A 12,967-nucleotide genomic window follows, 5' to 3' on the forward strand; every position below is an offset into this window, starting at 1 on the left:
CCGACGAACAGTTCTTGTGCTGACGTTGCTTCCAGAGGCAGTTTGAAACTCGGTAGTGAGTGTTGCAACTGAAGACAGACGATTTTTATGCGGCATGCGCTTCAGCACTCGCCGGTCCCGTTCAGCGAGCTTGTGTGGCCTACCACTTCGTGGCTGAGCCGTTGCTCCTAGAAGTTTCCACTTCACAATAACAGCACTTACAGTTGACCGGGGCAGCTCTAGCAGGGCCGACTTTTGACAAACGGACTTGTTGGAAAGGTGGAATCCTATGACTGTGCCACGTTGAAATTCACTGAGCTTCTCAGTAAGGCCAGTCTACTGACAATGTTTTCCTATGGAGAATGCATGGCGTGTGCTCAAATTTATACACCTGTCAGCAACGGGTGAGGCTGAAATAGTCAAATCCACTAATTTGAAGGAGTGTCCACATACTTTTGTATATATAGCATATTTTTGCACAAAAAGAAGAGAATAGATTGAGGTCTCTAAAATGGTGCAGAGAGTTGGTCTCTGTCTATTTATTCTTATAGTCACATATCAGAGACAGGGATGCCATTTTCCCTACAGAGTAGGCTATGGGAAATAATGGCACCTATCCCTCACACTACTAAGACAGAAACACCATTAGAAACTGTACTCATTGGAATCACTGAAGTATCTCAACTCTGTTGCTTTATCCCCAAATACAGTACCAGTCAAAAGTTTGGACACACCTACTCATTCCAGGGTTTTTCTTTATTTGTACAATTTTCTACATTGTAGAATAATAGTGAAGACATCAAAACTATGAAATAACACATATGGAATCATGTAGTAACAAAAAAAGTGTTAAACATTTGAGATTCTTCAAAGTAGCCACCCTTTGCCTTGATGACAGCTTTGCACACTCTTGGCATTCTCTCAACCAGCTATTTGCACGGTGCATGTGTCCATAGGATAGCACTGAAATACGCTAACTAACAATGGCAGAGGTATAGGAACTCAGTTTTATAAAGATCCACTGAGCTGCCTTATTCTTGGAAAACGATAAATTACTAGTTTAAAATGGCATCCATTCCTTCAAACCAACAGAACTGTCCATTGTCTAAGCCAAGTCCACATAATCTCATATAGGTAAAACCTTAAAACACTAGACTACTACATTCACAGCCTTTTACAAAGGACATTCACAAACTGAAAAAGATAATGGTGTAACTTTGATTAATTATGAGGATCAGCCTGTAGTACTTTACATATGCAAGACAGCGTGAGACTGCAGGCTGGATGAATTCATTGATTTGGCTTTGGTTGAAAGAAAAATAAAAGATCTGTAGTAATTATATATTTATACTGTATATAAATGAGGGATAGGGGTAGCCTTGAAGGCTAGAGGATGTATGTGTCTGATTGTCACTGTTGTTAAAGTATGACTGCCAGGGGCGGACTGGGACCAGAAATCGGCCCTGGCCTTTTATAACATGCGGCCCAATTTTTCCTGTGAGGCCCTCACATTGGCCCATTTTATTTTATTGAGGCCCCCATTTTTAGCCAGATAATGAAAATGTTGAGCAAAAACACCCAAGTTAGACAGGCCCACTGGGCAAAAAATGGCCCAGCTCAGTGCTGCGATGCCGGACAGATGCAAGGAGCAACAAAGATTCATAACGTTACCACAGAAACGGACACAACCGCACAAATGCCCGGCCGTCCCGTCATCAGTCAGCTGTTCGTTGCACGGTTATGACAGTTATTTTATTTTTATAACGGTCTTCATCCATAGCTGTCGGTTACATTGTAATTGTCCCAGCCCTAGGCACACGACTGGTTTGAGTCAGCCCCAGAGTGAGTGAGTGTGTGTGTGTCTGGCTCCACACTTTAAAGGTCCATTGTCAGTGGCTAAATATCGCCCTCTGCTGCTCAGCGTGTCATCTGTTACAAGTCATAGTCTGGGTCAGGGTGGAAGGTGGGGGACTCCTCTGTCTTGGTGGGGGGGCTGGGTCAGGGTGGAAGGTGGGGGACTCCTCTGTCTTGGTGGGGGGGCTGGGTCAGGGTGGAAGGTGGAGGACTCCTCTGTCTTGGTGGGGGGGCTGGGTCAGGGTTGGAGGAGTCCTCTGTCTTGGTGGGGGGGCTGGGTCAGGGTGGAAGGTGGAGGACTCCTCTGGGTGGTGGGGGGGCTGGGTCAGGGTTGGAGGAGTCCTCTGTCTTGGTGGGGGGGCTGGGTCAGGGTGGAAGGTGGAGGACTCCTCTGGGTGGTGGGGGGGGGGGCTGGGTCAGGGTGGAAGGTGGAGGACTCCTCTGTCTTGGTGGGGGGGCTGGGTCAGGGTGGAGGGTAAAGGACTCCTCTGGGTGGTGGGGGGGGGGGGGGGGGGGCTGTCCCCCTTCATGTTAGAAAGGTCCTCCTCAATAGGGGCTGAGGCCGAGTCCTTACAGTACAATCACTCCTGATGAAATACAAGGATACGTGTATTTTAGTACACTATTGACCCACATGAAGACAGACTTGTGTGTACATATGTGTGTTTGAGTGGGAGATAAATGTGTGAGAGGTGTGTTTGTGAAGCCGGACGCGTTTGATGTACCTTGACATTGATGGCCTTGGGCAGACCCCCCCCCCCCCCCCACCCAGGGCTGTTCCTTCACTAGCTCCCTCCACTGGTCCTCCCTCAAAACCTTCTGGATGTCCCTGTACACACAGAGAGATAGCTCTGTTAGAAATGATTAACAACTGTGCTTCTCATCTACTTAGCTACTCTTCATAGTGTTACCATCATGGCTTTCCTTATTAGCTAATAGCCAATTACTTAGTACGATCATAATTATTATGTCATTACTTCTTATTATTATCAGCAAACTAAAGATAACATGTACTAGTGTAGGTCAGTAGAAATCATTGTCTCTATGGTTTGGGGTCATTCTGTTAGTATGGCTTGATAAGAACTGCTGTCTGATGACCAACATGGTGAAACATTGTTTTGTCACAAGCTACGAATGAAAAAGGAGGTAATTATAAACAAAGAGCAAGTAAACATTCACTTCCTTTCAGCCTTTGATAACATCTTCAAGGAATATTCAATAGGAACAGTTATAAAAGACCAATCAAAAACCAGGTCATTACAAAAATATCCCCACAATGACCCCCTTCTGACAGAGGGGTCAGGGCGAGTGATCTGGGCAGGGGCGGTATGGGCAGCAGGGTAGCCTGACAGGGGGTAGACTGGCACCATGGCAGGGTAGGGCACAGAGAAGGCCTGGGACTGGGAGGTTTCAGAGGGGGACCAGGACGTCTGGTTCAGGCACTGCAGGGGAGGGCGGGATTTACGGTGAGAGACAGCGCTGTCCGACGAATCAGGACGCTTCATACGGGGCTTCTTGAATTTCTTATTTCGACTGCCCTTCTTGGCTGCAGCGGGAGAGGCCTCGGGCCTGGCCGCACTCTGTTTAGCAACGCCCCCGGTCCCTGTGGCTTCTGAGGAGAGAAGACACAACACAGATGGATGTTATCATCTAGCTCAGATGTTCCCAAAGCCAAATCGCCACATTTCTGTGTGTATGTAACTATGCATTTTCCTTACTCTGCGTGTTGGTCAGACCTCTCTGTCTGTGCAGGTAGGTGGCGCATTCTTTCTGGAAGGTTCTGGCGTTGCGGAGTTCCAAACAGCGGGTAAGGAAGGCTTGCTCCTCCTTGTGTGTGTGCACTGCCAACACCTGCTTGGTCAGCCCCAGCCTCTTATAGGCCTCCTTCTCCTGAGTGGGCGGGGATACCACACTGACTGGTAGTGCTGGGGGGGCGGGATTCTCAGCCTCATCCTCAATGATCTCTGGAAATAACAGGAAACAGCCAATCAGAATGAAACCTAACACAGTGTGTGTGTGCGTGTGTGTGTGTGTGTGCGCTCACCAGATTCTGGCTGGGGTTTCTTGTCTCCTACATGGACGATGGTGCTGCTGTAGCTACACTGGCTGGTGATTGACACCACGCTCTCAGCCTTGCTGGGCAGGGACAGGGGCCCTCCCACCACCGGGCGGCGCCAGAGGGAGGCTTCTTAGGGGCTGCTAAGTCATTCACACACTGAGTGGAAATTGACTTATCTAGACTTACTTTAGTTATATAGTGTATCTGTTTTGAAAGTAATACCAAATCAACCAATCAGATCGGTCTGAATCAAAGAGAGTCTCACTCTTGCGGTGGACGGCCAGCATAAGTGGCCGGTCACTGGGGTGCAGGTGAAGCAACTCAGGGGTTCCGATCAGGTCCTGGGGGAGGTACCCAATAATGGAACAGCCCTGAGGGAGACACCAGATGTTGCGGTTGATCACAAACAACATCAGTACACATTATTACAGAGATCAAGAACAGGGACACTAGAAGTTAAAGATGCACATCAGCCTCACACTCAAACAGATGAGGTGGTCTGAATGATTGTTTATGACTGTTCGTCTCGTCTATGTCCTGGAACACACAGCTGGGTGTGTGTGTCGTGGTGAACATGCGCTTGTCAGAAGGTATCCTGGGGGGTGGGGAGGAAAACAGAAACAGTTAGAATTGATCTGAAAAATACATGTTGTGTAGAGTGAGTGTGTGTTAGGGTGTGAATGGGCATTAGGATTGAAAGTATGTGTATTCTAGTGTGTGTATATGAGACTCTCTGTTCGACAGTGCTGAGAGAGAGTCTGTGTGTGTCTTACCATCATAGCCCGACTGTAACCTCTCAGCCAGTAGCAGGCAGCAGGACTGTTCCTCAGCCAGCTCAGCGTCCTGGACCTTCATCAGGTAGGGGGTCATACGGAAAGGGAAGTACTGCAAGTCCCTTCCTCTCCCTTTACCACCACTATATAAGTCACAACATGCATACATACATACAGTACCAGTCAAAAGTTTGGACACACCTACACATTCCAGGTTTTTCTTTTTTTTTTTTTACTATTTTCTACATTGTAGAATAATAGTGAAGACATCAAAACTATGAAATAACACATATGGAATCATGTAGAAACCAAAAAAGTGTTAAACAAATCCAAATATATTTTATATTTCAGATTCTTCAAAGTAGCCACCCTTTGCCTTGATGACAGCTTTGCACACTCTTGGCATTCTCTCAACGCTACCTCCCCCTGTTCAACACTAAATGTATTCTTTACATCATACAGAGCTCCTTAGTAGAGTCACTGACCACTAGTTGGTGATAAAAGTCCAAAGCTGACTCCCTCATCCCACCCCCCCTCTCTCCCCACCACTCTAATCCCCCCCCCCTCTCTCCCCACCACTCCAATCACCCCCCCTCTCTCCCCACCACTCTAATCACCCCCCCCTCTCCCTACCACTCTAATCACCCCTCCTCTCTAATCACCCCCCCTCTCTCCCCACCACTCCAATCACCCCCCCTCTCTCCCCACCACTCTGTGTGAGTGGCTGGCCAGTGCTCCCTCAGTGTGTGTCTGCTTCTTTGTGTGTGTGTGTGTGTGTGTGTGTGTGTGTGTGCGCTTTTCAGTGTGTGGGTGTGTGGCTAGCCAGCGCCTGAGGTCTGTTTTGAGTACCGCTTACTGACAAAAGCCTTTTACAGATCACATCTGACAAAATTGGAGCCAAGAGGGAAAATATCAATATGGGATAAGTCTCCTTCAATTACTATCACTGACCGACTCCCTCTCTGAACAGGCCTGGTTGGCCAGCAGCCTGGAGGACCTCCATAGACCCCCCTACCATCTCTGTCCCCACACAGCCTCAGGCCAACATGACGCTGTGTGTGTCTGTGTGTGTGTGTGTATACACACGTATACTTATGTGCATATATGGGTGAGTGAGAGAGAGAGTTTGTAAGTGAGACTTAGTGTGTGTTGTGTGTGTGTGTGTGTGTGTGTGTTTAACAGTGGTGCGCGGGTCAGCTGTTTGTTCACCCACACCCGCATTTGCTAATAACCCATCCGCAACTGTTGGACTATATGTGAACTAAATAAACACCTGTATGAAGACTAAATAAACCCTTGCTCAACAGAATAATGTCATAGATCAATAGATTGAATGCTTCAAACCAATTGATGTCGGTAAAGTTCAGTCATTTTTGCGAAGCAAAGACGTTTAGGGGCTGGGGAGAAAATACAATCATGCAAAACAATGCTAAATGTCCAAATAACATTCAATTTGACCGTTGTAAGGAAAAAGAAAGCTGTGAAAACGACCCAATGTGTTTCTGTTAAGATTTCAGTTTGGATGCATATTTTATGTGGTTGAAATACTGTACTATCAGCTTTTATGATGAAGATAGCACCTCTACAGATGGTATCTGAGCATTGCATTCTCTCAAGATGCAGAAATAAATAAATCACATTTCTTCACTCCTGTTCCCAAGTTAAAATGTTGCCTACATTTGGTGTATCATTTTACTGCAAGAAATGCTTCATTCTGCAGGAGGTAATATTAATGCTGTGTGAGCAGTTCTAGAGCTACAGTCAGTGTCCAGATTTCAGTTTCCATTTAACCCATCTAAACAGTAGGCTACAGTTCCCTTGACATGCCATAGGCCTATTTGAAGTCCCTGTCTTGTGACTGTTGAATTTGTACAGAACATAGCCGGCACTGCTATCATCCTCTTATAATACTTCACCAAATCATTTCCAAACATTACATTTCTGGCCCTCCCTTCTCTTTATTTTTAACTCTCCTTTCGCAGCTTTCGTCTTACTGAATTAAACTTCGACAATGTCCTTTTTGCCGTCTGTGTATTGATGTTAACTTTTTCTGCCCATTCCCAAAAGCATTATTTGGCGATTGGCTGTGTAGACTATTTGGCGCGTGTACAGTTAAGTCCTAAAGCTTAGGCTCATGCACTAATACCTATATAGCCTAAAATAATTAAACAAACATCTCAATGTAGCATATAGATAGATATAAATTGCATTTACATTTATGGATTTTTAAGATTGTTTCTCTTTATTCAACCTGCCCTTCAGCCACACAATATTTATTGACCTTTAATGACCCTAAAACCTTCTGCCCCGCGTATATAACTGCAGGGACTGCGGGTTATAAGTCAACCGACGCATCAATAGTGTGTTAGCGTGCATGCATATACAGTACCAGTCAAAAGTTTGGACACACCTACTCATTCAAGGGTTTTTCTTTATTTTTACTATTTTTTACATTGTAGAATAATAGTGAAGACATCAAAACTATGAAATAACACATATGGAATCATGTAGTAACCCAAAAAGTGTTAAACAAAACTAAATATATTTTATATTTCAGATTCTTCAAATAGCCACCCTTTGCCTTGATGACAGCTTTGCACACTCTTGGCATTCTCTCAACGCTACCTCCCCCTGTTCAACACTAAATGTATTCTTTACATCATACAGAGCTCCTTAGTAGAGTCACTGACCACTAGTTGGTGTTAAAAGTCCAAAGCTGACTCCCTCATCCCACCCCCCCCTCTCTCCCCACCACTCTAATCACCCCCCCCCTCTCTCCCCACCACTCTAATCACCCCCCCTCTCTCCCTACCACTCTAATCACCCCCCCTCTCTCCCCACTACTCTAATCACCCCCCCTCTCTCCCCACCACTCTAATCACCCCTCCTCTCTCCCCACCACTCTAATCACCCCCCCTATGGTCGATGGTTTCCTGCTCTATCTCCCTCCCACTCACCTGATGTGGCAGAAGAAGGATTTCTCCTGCATGCACTCCGTGGGAGACGATTCTGAGAGAGAGTTCTATATCTCCAAGCAGATGAATCCAGTTGAGTCTATTTCCAACAGCCTACCTGCTGCTCATCAATATCCACAGGATATGAGTGTAGATGTGCTTCCTCATGCGTATGCGTGTGTACTGTAGTAACAGCTTGTATCATTGAGTGCATAGAAGGGTCATAGGTACCTGTTCCAGTGCACATGCTCCAGGAGGTGTGAACCGCTCCCGTTGGCAGTGCAAGATTGTCGCCGCCTGGTCCGAGATGTACACTATCTTCCCTGTGATGAGAGAGACAGCCACGGCAAAAATATCCTATTGGACAAAACAAAAACATATTAAATATAAATAAATAAAAATATCCTGAACCTGGTTATAACATTGCATTAATTGTACTGTAATTGTAAAAATGTGCTATTGACAAAAAAACATACAAACAAATAAACAAAAAAAAAGATAAATCAGTTTGTTTCAGAATGGTCTGACCCTTGGTCATTATCAGAATGGTCTGACCCTTGGTCATTATCAGAATGGTCTGACCCTTGGTCATTATCAGAATGGTCTGACCCTTGGTCATTATCAGAATGGTCTGACCCTTGGTCATTATCAGAATGGTCTGACCCTTGGTCATTATCAGAATGGTCTGAACCTTGGTCATTATCAGAATGGTCTGACCCTTGGTCATTATCAGAATGGTCTGACCCTTGGTCATTATCAGAATGGTCTGAACCTTGGTCATTATCAGAATGGTCTGACCCTTGGTCATTATCAGAATGGTCTGAACCTTGGTCATTATCAGAATGGTCTGAACCTTGGTCCTTATCAGAATGGTCTGACCCTTGGTCATTATCAGAATGGTCTGAACCTTGGTCATTATCAGAATGGTCTGAACCTTGGTCATTATCAGAATGGTCTGAACCTTGGTCATTATCAGAATGGTCTGAACCTTGGTCACTATCAGAAAGGTCAAGGGTACTCCTCTGTCTGTATTTGAAATAGACGCACTGTCTGTCTGTGTAAGAACACATGATGTTCCCTCACTACAGTGCTCTTCAACCTGGACAGACTAGAGGAGATGTATTATTTTGTGGGGTTTCAAGTGGCTGAGGTTCAAGTGTTCTATGGAACCAGAGAAGGAAGGTAAAGACATTTTGGCTGGCAACAACACACTTTGCCCTAAGAGAAGTGACCTCACTGGGACAAATGTGTCATAGTCAGTGATTTAAAAAAATCATTTTCCAGTGGGAACAATTGTACAAACAGCACGATCTGTTGTTTGTTCAAATGTGTTGCAGGCAGCATATGCCATGTGTTGGTAAAGGAATGTAGTACACTTTTTCATTTGGCTGTGTGTTTTGTTTTAAATCCCTTTTGGGAGTTTGATACTGCGGAAAATAAATATGACTATTTTCCGTGCTGGTTCATGCATTTCCACAAACATTAGTGAGGTTGTACTCAGTGTTCTTGTTGGTGTACTCCGAGGTGATGCTGTTGATGAAAGAAGGCACGTCCAGGCCTGGAGGCTGACTGTCATTGATCATCAACATCTGGTAGTACTCATCGTTGGCTGCCAAGACACAACACATTAATACATACAGCACAGTACAATTTAATATACACATTAAACACAGAGTGAAATCTTGCGGTTTGCAGAACCGACCTCGCAGCTAAATTGCGGAGATCTTACCAAGTGTACTAGATGATCCTTCACAGTAGGTCATATTGATGGCAATCTACAGTATCATCCACACTATCGAATTTAAACAGAATTCTGACGCACATCAGTATCAGTGTATAAGCGTAAATGTGTGTAGGTGTGCGTGAAGGTGTGTGAGTGTACGTGAGTATGTGTGTATAGGCATGTGTGGGTGCGTGTCTCACCTTTGACCTGTTTGACGCAGCGCAGGGCGTACTTCAGCGTGTTCACCGTGCTGGCGTTCCCCTTGCTCCTCTTCTCTGACGGCGGGTGCATCTTCAGCTCCTTCAACGTCTTGAAGAGCTCTTTCTGCGTCTTGGCTTTGGCCGACTGTTCACTACTGCAGAGCACGACATAAACACACACTGTACATCAGACATCCGGCTCCCCCGCTAAAGCCATCCCAGGAGGGCTGCAATTTAACCTAAAGAGGCGGATCGGGTGGGATATGCAGTAAGGAGAAGGGTAGTGGAGGGGCTGTTAACAATAGTTATAATAGGGTTTGGGTTTAAATGGATGGATGGATATGAATTGCATTTGTAGTGTTATTCGCTAGGTCGCTGAGTTGTTTACATTGTATGGAGGTAGACCCCAAACATGCAGAATAATACAAATGTATGGGGCAGGGTATAAATGCATTTACAGTTTGTGAGGGCTGTTACAGGGGTGTTTGGGGTTATGGTTGAGGTTTTGGACTGTAGTGGATTTGGGGGACAGTACTAACCTGCAGCCGCTGGAAGACGGGTTGTCTTGCTCAGAGCTCACCCGGCTGAAGGCACTAGAGCTGCTCGGAGGGGAGGGGCTGTGAGAGTTTGAGCTGCAATGACAAATCAACGAGCCACAGATGAGAAACTAGCCAAGAGGTAGGAGAGAGACAGTAGTGAGGAATTGAGAAGAGAAGGGACAGTGAGGCATACAAGACATAAAGAAACAAGGCAATAGCATGATGACAAAACAGACCACAAATGAATTCATTCTCTCTTCAATTCAGTTGACAAACAACATGTGGTTGAGCTGAGGACAGACAGTTTTTCAGTGATTACACCTGGTTTCATAACCTTCACAGCACAGTGTTTGACTAAGGGGGGTCTCACAAACCTCTTTCCTTTTATGAGAGGTAATCACATGGTTTGTCACATGCGCCGAATACAACAGGTGTAGACTTTACTGTGAAATGCTTACTTACGAGCCCTTTCGCAACATTGCAGAGTTAAAACGTTTTTTTTTGCAAATAAAAAAACAACTAAGGAAATAGTAACACAATAAAATAGCAAACGATTAAGCATTTATGTAATCAAAATAAACACATAAAGCATATAAAAGGCTTAATAATTCATAAAGGTCATGTATGCTGACTGATAAGATCTCCTAAACCTGTGTTAGGACGGCAGGTAGCCTAGCAGTTAAGAGCATTGGGCCAGTAACAGATGTCGCTGGTTTGAATCCCCGAGCCTACTAGGTGAAAAATCTGTCTATGTGCCCTTGAGCAAGGCACTTAACCCTATTTGCTCTGTATAACAGCGTCTGCTAAATGACTAAAATGTAAATGACGTAAATGTAAAATGTTAACGTCAGACCATATTTTTTCCACATACATTTTTTCCCATTGGAATGGCTGAACAAACCAGAGGTAACTAACTAATTTCCGCTTCCTGTTCACCCAGAGAGGGGCGTCAACTTCCCGTTGTAGAGGAACTTCCTCTACTATGTGGTCACTTCCTGAACCCCTTCTGTTCTGTCAGACCATCTCCACAGACCATCTTTGCATTTAATGAATCAATGACCCAACCAGCTCAGTGAGATGTATCTGGTAAACCACCTCTGTTTACTCCACTGCCAAGCTTGCAGACGTTTGTGATAAAGTTACAGCGTCATCATTATCGCCATGGATACGGGCGCCAGAGAGAGGCGATTACACAACAGCCGATATTCCATTTTTTCAGTCCAATAAGCCAAGACGGAGAAACCACAGTTACATCTGTTAATCTAGTTGCTCCAGCGGTTCTGAACAGATCATTACGACATGCTTGACCAAAAAGACAAAATGTATCTGCAAAATTGGCTGTTGTATAACAAATTGTAGCATGAACCAATCACATAAGAGCCCTGTGAGATGTGCCTATGATAAGAGGTACCTCCATGACCAGCCAGGGGACACAGCTACAGCCTGGGTGTGATGGACATCTCTGTTCCTGGAGAGAAGTAGTGGTGGTGCCCCTGCTCTTCTGTGTCTGGTGCTCTCTAATGGACTACAACAATGACTTAGTCACAGCAAAATGACCCTCCATTACCAGCAGAACACCTCACTGTACTACCTCTAATTACCTAACAAAGCGTAGTTCCATTATATATCAGGGTATTTCCACCAGTGGAGGTGGTGGGGCGACACAAGTGATGAAAAAAAATAAGATAGTTACATATCGTAATATTATTTATGGTCGATATTATATCCAATTTTGATAGCGCTCCTGTAGGTAGCGTAAGCTAGCGCTAGTCGGCTGTATCGGCACCAAAACTCCAGTATTGTACATCCTATAGCTTATTCTCCATCTTTCAAAACAATAGTGGACCAACATGTTTTCAGCACTTTTATTTCCCCTGACTGATCAAAACTAATTTTCTCATGCTCTCTCGTCTCTCTGCAGCAGATATATAGTGAGCAATATGTTTGGAACATCACATTGTGATAATATTGTATCGTGAGGTCCCTGGCTATTTCCAGCCCTAGGTGACACTCTATTAACCATAATGCACTGGAACAGCGAGGACTCACCTCTTGTTGCTCTCAGATGACTCCATCAGGGCAGAGTCTTTTGCAGAACTGCCATTGTCGTTGGAGCTGCCCACCGACTCGTTGCCATGGGACTCGTTGCCATTAGACTCATTACCGTGGGATTCGGTCCCGCTCCCGGAACCCCCCCCATCTCCACGTCCTCATGCAGCGCTGTGTGCGGTCGCTTCCTGTCGTTGTGGGGCGAGCCGGGAGAGGTTGATTGGTCGTGGCTGCTGTCACTCCCCTCGGAAGCCAATCCCAGCTCAGGTTCTAGTTCGGCCCTGCCCTCTCCCTTGAAGTCGGCCATGCAGTGCAGTTGGGACATTGATCCACAGGGGGAGCCACCCTCCTCTTCCTCCTCCTCTACCTGGAACCCATGCTTCTTTTGATCCCTCTCCCGCCCCTCCCCCCAGGGCCGAGTACAGGTACCGCTTGGGATCGGAGTCTTCAGACATCGGTGCGGGCAGGTGAGGTCAAACTTTAAAAGTGAGAAGTTAGGCTATGTTCCACATGTTGTTGCCGTTGTGGTTTGGAAGTGAATAGGAAAACATAGTTGGAATGAAATTAGTGAAGTATTTCCACTAGAGAGAGAAGAGACCTGACTCCTGGGTCAGCAGGTTCAGGAACATGATCCTCTGACCCAGTGCAGCGAAATGGTTACACTAGAGCTTCTCTATGGAGCCAAACAGAGACACTCTCTCAGGGGTGATTCATCCATAAACTAACAGCTACTGTAGCAACAGCTTTAGCTGCAAACCAGAGCTGTGATCAGGAGAATCAGTCAGAAAGGTATTCAAATTGCCCTGATCAGGAAAACTCAATACACACACAAATACT

The 12,967-nt window shown here is 45.5% G+C and overlaps 1 pseudogene across 1 annotated transcript; it reads right to left on the bottom strand.

Moving 5' to 3' along the window:
* Positions 1-2,024: 2,024 nt before the first annotated feature.
* Positions 2,025-12,455, bottom strand: LOC311114724 (period circadian protein homolog 2-like; annotated as a pseudogene). The gene is made up of 14 exons: positions 12,131-12,455; positions 10,082-10,174; positions 9,543-9,697; positions 9,119-9,228; positions 7,851-7,976; positions 7,623-7,674; positions 4,666-4,808; positions 4,361-4,494; positions 4,158-4,263; positions 3,878-4,029; positions 3,552-3,797; positions 3,109-3,445; positions 2,559-2,662; positions 2,025-2,224 (listed from the first exon to the last, which is right to left on the bottom strand). The product of its transcript is annotated as a period circadian protein homolog 2-like (transcript).
* Positions 12,456-12,967: the final 512 nt, after the last annotated feature.

Source organism: Coregonus lavaretus, assembly GCF_964263955.1.
Source record: "Coregonus lavaretus genome assembly, contig: HAP1_SCAFFOLD_358, whole genome shotgun sequence".
Classification (NCBI taxonomy): domain Eukaryota; kingdom Metazoa; phylum Chordata; class Actinopteri; order Salmoniformes; family Salmonidae; genus Coregonus; species Coregonus lavaretus.